Genomic DNA, 9,751 nt, shown 5'->3' on the forward strand with positions numbered 1-9,751 from the left:
CTAAGACCGCTTTCAGAACTCGTTATGGTCATTACGAGTACACTGTAATGTCTTTTGGATTGACGAACGCTCCTGCAGTGTTTATGGATTACATGAATAGAGTTTTCCGTCCGTTTCTAGAGAAATTCGTTGTTGTCTTCATTGATGACATACTGATCTATTCCAAGACTGAGGAAGAGCATGCGGAACACTTGAGGACCGTGTTGCAGATTCTAAAGAAGAAGAAATTCTATGCAAAACTGTCTAAGTGTGAGTTTTGGAAGAGTGAGGTGAAGTTTTTGGGCCACGTGGTGAGTAAAAAGGGAATAGCCATAGATCCAACTAAGGTGGAGGCTATGATGGATTGGAAGCAACTAGCCACCATAACGGAGATAAGGAGTTTTCTGGGCTTAGCTGGCTATTATTGAAGGTTTATCAAGGGCTTTTCACAGATAGCTTTGCCATTGACAAAGTTAACCCGCAAAGACACTCTGTTTGTTTGGACTCCTGAGTGCGATGAGAGCTTTTAGACATTGAAGAAAAAGTTGACCACTGCATCTGTGTTAGTGTTATCTGAGCCGAACGAGCCATTTGAGGTGTACTATGATGCCTCACTGAAGGGTCTAGGGTGCGTGCTGATGCAGCATCATAATGTGGTGGCGTATGCCTCACGGCAGTTGAGACCGCATGAAGTTAATTATCCTACGCACGATTTGGAGCTTGCTGCAGTCGTGTTTGCGTTAAAGGTGTGGAGGCATTACCTCTATGGGGTTAAGTTCCAAGTTTTCTCTGATCATAAGAGCTTGAAGCACCTCTTTGATCAGAAAGAGCTTAATATGAGGCAGAGAAGGTGGATGGAATTGTTGAAGGACTACGACTTTGAGTTGAATTACCATCCGGGAAAGGCGAATGTAGTGCCAGATGCATTGAGTTGAAAGTCGCTGTATGCCGCTTGGATGACACTTCAAGAAGAGAAGTTGTTCAAGAAGTTCGAGAGTCTAAAAATTGGTGTCCAAGAAGTGTCTGGGACTCTGTGTTTGAGTCGATTACAGATCTCGAGTGACTTTAAGTCCGAGCTTCTGAAGGCTAATGAGAATGATGACGCATTATCAAAAGTGTTACCGGCCATTGAGCAAGGAAAACAGTGGAGAGTGTCAGAAGAGAAAAATGGGTTATGAAGATTCAAGGGTAGGATCATTGTGCCAGATGTTGGCACTTTGAGGCAGGATATCTTAAAAGAGGCACACAAAAGGGGATTCTCCATTCACCCGGGAAGTATTAAGATGTACCATGATTTAAAGGCGATGTTTTGGTGGCCGGGTATGAAAAATGATGTGGCGGAATATGTTTCAAGGTGCTTAACTTGTCAAAAGGTAAAGATTGAACATCAAAGACCTGCTAGGATGTTGCAACCTTTAGAGATTCCACAATGGAAGTGGGAAAGTATTGCAATGGACTTTGTGTCAGGATTACCAAGGACTAGGGCTCGTTTTGATGCTATCTGGGTGATTGTGGACCGATTGACGAAGTCAGCTCACTTTTTACCCATTCGTATGACTTACAACATTGAGGAGCTAGCACGGTTATACATAAAGGAGATTGTAAGACTTTATGGTGTACCTGCTACTATAATCTCTGATAGAGATCCTCGTTTCACTTCAAGGTTTTGGGGTGCATTTCAGAAAGCTTTTGGAACCTGACTAAGCTTGAGCACGGCTTACCATCCTCAAACGGATGGTCAATCCGAGAGGACGATTCAAACACTAGAGGATATGTTGAGAGCTTGTGTTTTGGACCAACCGGCGAGTTGGGATCGGTATATGCCGTTATTGGAGTTTGCATACAATAATAGTTATCATGCGAGCATCGGAATGGCTCTGTATGAGGCCTTGTATGGGAGGAAATGTCAATCTCTGCTATGTTGGTATGAAGCTGGGGAGAAAGGCTTGTTGGGGCCAGAAATGATAGCTGAGACCACTGAACAAGTCAAGAAAATCCGAGATAGGATGCTTACGACGCAGAGTCGCCAGAAGAGTTACGCCGATCAGAGGCAAAAGCCCTTAGAATTTGAGGAAGGAGACCATGTTTTACTACGGGAGTAGGTAGGGTGATTAAAGCAAAGAAGTTGAATCCTCGATACATTGGTCCATTTCAAATCCTAAAGAGGGTTGGACCGGTGGCGTATTGGATGGCTCTACCACCTCATCTTTCAAACCTGCACGACGTGTTTCACGTGTTGCAACTTTGGAAGTACACTCCTGATGCTAGCCATGTGTTAGAACCTGAATCGGTTCAGTTAAGAGAAGATTTGACGCTTTTAGTGGCTCCGGTCAGAATTGATGATACTAGTATCAAATGATTGCGTGGAAAAGAGGTTTCATTAGTCAAAGTGGCATGGAGTCGAGGCGGTGTTGAGGAACACACTTGGGAACTTGAGTCGTAAATGCGAACGGATTATCCGCACTTATTCTCAGGTAATTGCATTTGAATTTTGTGGGCAAAATTCTCAATTAGGTGGGTAGAATGTAAAACCCGATTAATTAACGGCTAATTAACCCATAAATGAGAATTTATTCTAGAAAGCCCAAAATGTGATTTTTATGGCTATATGTGATAGAGGAGATTGAGACGAGAATTTCGATACCAATTTTATAGAATTCATACCAAGATTGGACCGAACGGGTCAAACTGGGCCAACCGGACCCAAAGTGGGCCCTTGGCCCAATATAACTAAACCCTAAAACACTCATTTCAGCACTTTCTCTCTCCTCACTATACACTCACATGCTGAAAATTGAGATGGAGGGGGGAAGAACACTCTCTCAAGTTCTATCTCTCCCTTGATCTTCAAACCACCATAACTTTTGATCTAGAGCTTCGATTGCCGCACCGTTTGCGGCCACGCGTTCACCATGAAGAGCTCTAAAAACCTATACAATTAATCTTGAGGTAAGCCATGTTTTGCTCTTCGAATTTCCAGCTTTGATTTCGAGTTTCATGAGAAAAAATGTTGAGATTTTGGGCTCTTTGATGTTTTAGGACCCAACTCTCTTGAAGGAAAAGGTTAATCTTGTCTCTTTGGACATTGGGTGTGGTAAGATTCTCAAACCTAGTGTAATTTGTTGTTCTATGATGTTTGGGTATTGAGATGTTGTGTATGGGTATGATGATTGTGGCTTAGGTTGTGTATGTGTGAATATTGGAGCTTGATTGGTGATATTGAAAAGCTTGAAAAGGAATTTGGTGGTGAAAAATCTGCTCTTGGAAGTGTTGAGGCCTTGAGAGCTTGAGGGAAAGTGGTTTGGAAGTGCTCCGGTTGAGCTTGGGAAATCGGCTAACGTATGGTCTCGGTTTCTCGTATCTAATATGTAATGTGGTAGGAAATACTTAGGCTAGAGGCCCTAAGATAGGCATTGAATTGTTGATATTGTTGAATGGTTGAAAAATATGATGTGGTCATATATGTGATGATGATTATTGATGCCTTGATGGTATGTTGTATGAGAAATATGCATGTTGCGATATATGCTTGATGATTGATTATGGTTGAATTGTGGGTGAAACCATGTTGATGGTGAGTATGATATTGATTATGTACAATGATGGTTAATTGGAATTGGTGTTGTTGACAATTGGCATGAGAAAGAGTATATGATATGTCAATGTGTTCGAGTTTGAGCCACTTGGGTGAAGTGGGTTAAAATGATGGGATAGTTATTTTGGTGAATTGTGGTAAAGTGTCAATGTGTGAGTTGAGGAGGCTTGATGTTGAATTTGATATATTTTGATTGATTTCAAAGAAAAGGGATGAAATTGGACTGTTTTGATTGATTTTGAAAAGAGATGAAAGTGGCTTGTTTTGCAAATAGCACAGTTTTTTGGCATACTTTGACGGGACATAACTTGGACTACGGATCTCTGTTTTGTGCCAAATCTGTTTAGAAATGAAATTGGGTCTGGGATGCCCATGTCGTTCGAAGAACGGGTGAAAACGATTTAAAATGAGAAAGTTATTGTTCGTTGGAAGATTGGTGGTTGAATCTGTAAATTCCGCAGCTTTTAACTTAGAAATTTTTTAGCAGAATGACCCTCCGCGCGTAGGCGCACTTGGCGTGTACGCGCCGTTCTTCTAGAATGTGCCATCTACGCATGCGCGTGGTGTGCGCGGGCGCGCTGATGTGCTGCACCCAATGCCCAGCCATTTTCCAGAGAGTTGTGCCAGAACGGTGCCAGATTTGTGCCTGGGGCACGAGAACACCCACGCGTATGCGTGGCTGACGCGTGCGCGTCGCTTGGCTTTTTTTCAATCCACGCGTTAGCGTGCATGACGCATACGCGTCGATGAGTTTTGTGGCCATCCACGCGTGCGCGTGGAGTGCGCGTACGCGTGACCCTGTTTTCATCCCAAAGTTGATTTTTGAGTTTTAAAAGCCAAATTTCATACTTCTAAGCCTCCGATCTCACCACTTATGTCTTAAATCATTATGATATGTCTAGGAATGAGAAAAGGGGCTAGGGAATGTGGTAACTTGCGAGTGAAGCAAGGGAAAAATGAATGATCAATGAGGATCAAAGATGATTATGTGAGATGTGGAGGATGGCGGTGGAAGTGCTTGTTATGCCATGGGCCGAAGGGCCGTAACTGTTAATGAACTGGCTGGTTATGGATTTAACCGTGAGCCGGATGGCTAGATTATTGCCGTGTTACGGCGGAGCCATGATTATGGCTAAGTATAAATGCATATATGCTGTTGAATGAATTGTGAATGTTGCACTTCCATTGTTGGAGATGAGAGTTTCCCTGGGAGGAAGCAGTGGCTAGCCACCACGTGCTCCAGGTTGAGACTCGAAACTCTTTTGACCCTATATCGTCAGGGTGGCCGGGCACTGTGAAAGCCCCGGATGAGCTCACCCCCGTAAATATTCACCAGTGAGGGTGATGGATATGGATCATGATTATGATCAAGTTTATATTGAATATAACTCGAGTTGGGGAGACACGACAGAGGGACAGTCCAATGGTTAGCTACCAGGACTTGTCGGGTTGGCTCTATAACCGACAGATGATATTATCAGCCACTAGGAACAAGCATTCATCATATGCATACTATGTGAATTGATTGAGATTTGCCTATTTGACTGCATATTACCTGCTATTTGTCTAAATGCCTTACTTGTTCTTGTTTGTATATCTCTTGTCTGATATAACTGTGTTTGCTATATTATACTCCTGCTGGTGGTTGGGAGGTTTGTAAGAATTGGAAAGGGAAGTATTATTTAGACTGAAGAATCTTTAGTCAGATTCCCTTTATGGTTTAACCTGTTTATAAGCTTTGAATTATCTGGGGAAAGTTGTAGAATTGCCTTTGACTTTCCTATATTATTATGTATTATATATGTGGAAGCTGTTACCATGCTGGGGACCTCTGGTTCTCACCTATGCGGATTTTGTGGTTTTCAGATGCAAGACGTGAGGTTTCTCGCTGAGACATGCTGGAGACTTCTGGATTTGCGAAGATCTCTTGTTTTCGGGACTCTTTTTTGGTTTATATGTTTTGCTTAGATACTTTTATCTCCATTAAATAATACAAACTGTGATGACTCCTCTTATGGCAGATTTTGGAAGATAGGTTTCTGTAGTTGTGTCCCTTTGGTTTCCTTTGAGGTTGTCCTTATTTTATCATATGTATATATTGCTATGCTCGGACCGGTTATCTTCGCAGCCGGATTTTGAGTCTTGATATTCCTATTTTTGACACTCTTTTGTATATATATAATCTCGCGTTGATTTATCCTTGTTTGTTACGTTATCAATCGGAGTGTTTCACTTTCAAGTTGCGAGTTTTATTTACCCCTTTTTTCCACAAAGGCTCCTAGTTATAATCAATCATTCATACTACTATACGTACTAAATTTTTTATTTTTAGAGGTCGTAATACCTTGTAATCTCTGAATTATGACTTAAGCATAAGACTCTGTATGGGAGGGTGTTACAGAAGGCGCGCCAGTTACTGAGAGATTATTAGACGAGAAAAATAAATCGATACATCGAGTGGTCAAACTAACATGACAAGACCATCCATTACAAGATATCACACATATACCCACTCATCAATATTCTGTATCAGGTAGTACTCTATATTATACTTTTCATTTATAAATTTATGCTGTTAGTTTATCATTTAATATGAAATATCTTTTATGATCTATATTACTGTATTCTTAGTACTAATTATGTATAGTTTATCTCTTGAGTGTACCCTTAAATTATCAAGTTACATTATTTTTATCTTAATAATAAATTTTCTAAATATACAGAACTCATAATAATAGCAGAGCTGGTTCAAGTAATATACCGAATGGTGCAAATATGGGTAAAAATTCTGTAAATTTATATTTATTTAATTAATAATAATTTATTTTTTGTAAAAATTTTAAATAAATAATTTTTTTATTATTGGCCTAAATAATATTATTATAGATATTATTATATTGTGTTAATATACTTGACCTAATTATAATCTTAATTATTAGAGAATTTAATAATTTTTTAATATAATATTGTACAGATATCAAATTGTTATAACTGTATTATTATAAAAAAATATATATATGTTCAATGTTTAATAATATATTTGTTATTAATTTTCTGTAACAAAAAAAAACTTAGTGAATAATTCTTGTATATAATTTTTAACCTTTTTTTTACAATTTAGTTTGTCATTTAATTTAAATTATTTCTATAATATATCTTTGTTAATATACTCTTAGTACTATTTATTTGTAATTTATCTACCGAATATACTCTTGAGTTCTCAACATATATTATATCTATGCTAATAATAAATTTTTTAAATATTTAGATACTCCTAATTAAAGTGAAACTAATTTAAATAATAAATCGAATAGTAATAATATGGATAGAACTCTTATATATTTATTTAATTAATAATAATTTATTTTTTTTTTAATTTTGATTCAATAAACCTTCCATTAGTGTCATAAATAATTTTATTACAAATGATTATTTATCTAAAAATAAACCAATAATTTTAAGATATCTTAAAATTATATTATTAATAAAATTATTTATTTGTAACTTATTAATCAATTATTAAAAATAAACAATTATTTTTAAATTATCTTAGTAACAATAGTGATATAAAATTATTAAATAATTTTAAGATATATTAATTAAATTATATAAAAAGGTGTTCCTTTGATGTTACTGATAAATAATTGGTTTATACTCCTTTCTTTTTTAATATAAATTTTTTTTAACGTATCATTATAAAAAAATTTATATTAGATATATGTTTAATAATATAATTGTAACTTAAATTTTTTTATTGTATAATAAAAAAAGTTTAATTATTTTATTGGTCCCTATAGTTTCGCGAAATTTTTAATTAGGTCCCTATACTTTTTTTCCTTTTAATTGGGTCCCCATACGTTATTTTTCTTTTCAATTAAATCCCTACCGTGACAAAAACGTCTAAAATAACAGAATATTCTCTTAAAAAAATGAATATTCTCTCTTTTAGGATAGCAGACACTCTTATATTTTAAAATTTCAAAAAAATCCTTCTCACTTCCACACTCACGTATCCTTAGTCCTAACCTCTTCATGGAGCTCTTTCTGAATTTCGTTGTTTGCAATTTATATATAAACCCAAACAATAGGGGCGTGTGAGCTCCAGCTCCTTAACGGTCTCACTCTGACACACTCTCCTTCCCTCCGCTTCTTTTTACAACCTCTCTCTGCGGTTCTTCCCTCACCACACCACTATTCTCTCCTCTTTCTTCTTCTTCTTTTTTCACAGTAATAGGGTTTTAGGATTCATCTTCTTTCCGCACATTTCAATGCCGAAGAAGTCCAGGAAGGTACTTTTCACGGAACAAGACTCAGCAAAGCTCCTAGAAAGGTATTATTATTTATTTCTTTATTTTGATTATTTTATTTTATATTGTTATTTTAGTGATTTTTGCGGTGAAGTTTGAGCATGATTGGAGATTTTCTTCATCTGATTTTATCTAGCAAGTATGATGCAACGACGGTGTTAACTTTGCTTCAGGAACTTGCGCACTATCCTCACGCAAAGATTGTTTGGAATGAGTTGGTGAAAAATACATCAATTGGCATTTTCACCGCTAGAGAGTATCAGATGGTGTGGCACCACTTGACCTACCATCATACCCTTGCTAAAAATCTTGAAGATGGTGCTCAACCTCTGGTTTGTGATTTTAGTTATAATATTTAAGTATAAAAAGAAAAAACTTTCTTGGGATCATAAGATGAAATAATAATGTTATGGCAGTGGTTATAGTTGAATTTGTCAGGGATATAAATCTATAGTTACCACTTGCAGGAAATAAAAACATGTCAATGCTTGTGCACATCATGCTAGTTCAGGCCTTCAGAGCCATATATCTTGTTTATGGAGACTATGTAAAATCATGGTATACCAAAGGTCCTGAAAGAAAAAGAAACATTGATGTTCTTCTGCTTGAATCTTAACTTTTTGTGTTTTCTCCTTAGTCTTGTATTTTATTGAATGTAACAGGTCTATTTAAGTTGATTTTTGAATTGAATATAACATGATATAGCAGTTTTAATCAGATTGATCCTTGAATATCATTTTTGACTTCAAAATGGGTCTTTAAAGACCATTTCAAAGTATATTTGCTATTAGATAAGGCATTGTTAGATTATTGTTTCTAGGTTCATGAATCATGACTATGAATTTAAGTTTATTATTTAATTTACTGAATTGGTGATTTTTATATAGGTTTGGAAAAAGTGAGGTTCAGGATGGTTGCATATATTAAAAATTCTTCTCGACTCAAAACCGTCCATTATCAATGTTATTATTGATCTCTATGCTAGTTCAGGGAGTGGGAGGGTGCAACACAAGAACTAATTTTCAGATTTTAAATTTCAATAACACAAATTACATAGTCTTGTGGTTTTTTATTGTGTACCATGATATGATAAAGACACAAATTATATTTTATGAATCCACACAAATGTAAAATATTACATTATCATAATGAATACTTGAAGGATGAAAACTGAATTTTATATATGCTTATTACTATTATTTCTATTTCATTTTATCCATTATTTTTTTTAGGTTCTTAAGATAAGGTATTTTGAAAGTAAAAAAAAAATGTATTTTTAGTACAATTTGTATATAAGTAAGTAAAAAAATAATAGTGACAAAATAAAATTGATTATAAAAATATTTTTCATGTCTTAGAATCATTGAATAGGGATTATAGAAATATCTTTCATTGAATATTTATAGTTTCACTGAATTTTCAATTAAGTCCCTATAGTTTTTTTCTTTTCAATTAGGTCCCTAAGGGTATAAAAATAATTTCACAAGTTACTAACATTTTTTTGACGTTTAACGTTAATAGGGACTAAATTGAAAAAAAAATAACGTATAGGGACCCAACTAAAAGGAAAAAGGTATAGGGATCTAATTGAAAATTTCGCGAAATTATATAGACCAACAGAGTAATTAAACCTAAAAAAATTAGTTGACAATTCCGATAAGATATATTAGAAGTGGCATTTTATTCACTACATAGATTTAAATTGATAAATTTACTATTTATAATATAATTATTATGCTACGAGTTTAGTATAATTTTTATATTCACAAATTATTTATCTCTAAAAAATAATTATCTATACCAATCTATAAAGGCAATACCAGAGTTTGGTGTCCAAATTTTATAAGCATCATTTGTCCTCGAATAATTC

General features: G+C 35.6%; 1 long non-coding RNA gene across 1 annotated transcript; it reads left to right on the forward strand.

Moving 5' to 3' along the window:
* The first annotated feature begins 7,588 nt into the window (after positions 1 to 7,588).
* LOC140183941 (uncharacterized) lies at positions 7,589 to 8,997 on the forward strand. The gene is made up of 3 exons (XR_011880522.1): positions 7,589 to 7,904; positions 8,055 to 8,213; positions 8,769 to 8,997. It is a non-coding gene; the product is annotated as an uncharacterized lncRNA (long non-coding RNA).
* Positions 8,998 to 9,751: the final 754 nt, after the last annotated feature.

Source organism: Arachis hypogaea, chromosome 1 (assembly GCF_003086295.3).
Source record: "Arachis hypogaea cultivar Tifrunner chromosome 1, arahy.Tifrunner.gnm2.J5K5, whole genome shotgun sequence".
Lineage (NCBI taxonomy): Eukaryota > Viridiplantae > Streptophyta > Magnoliopsida > Fabales > Fabaceae > Arachis > Arachis hypogaea.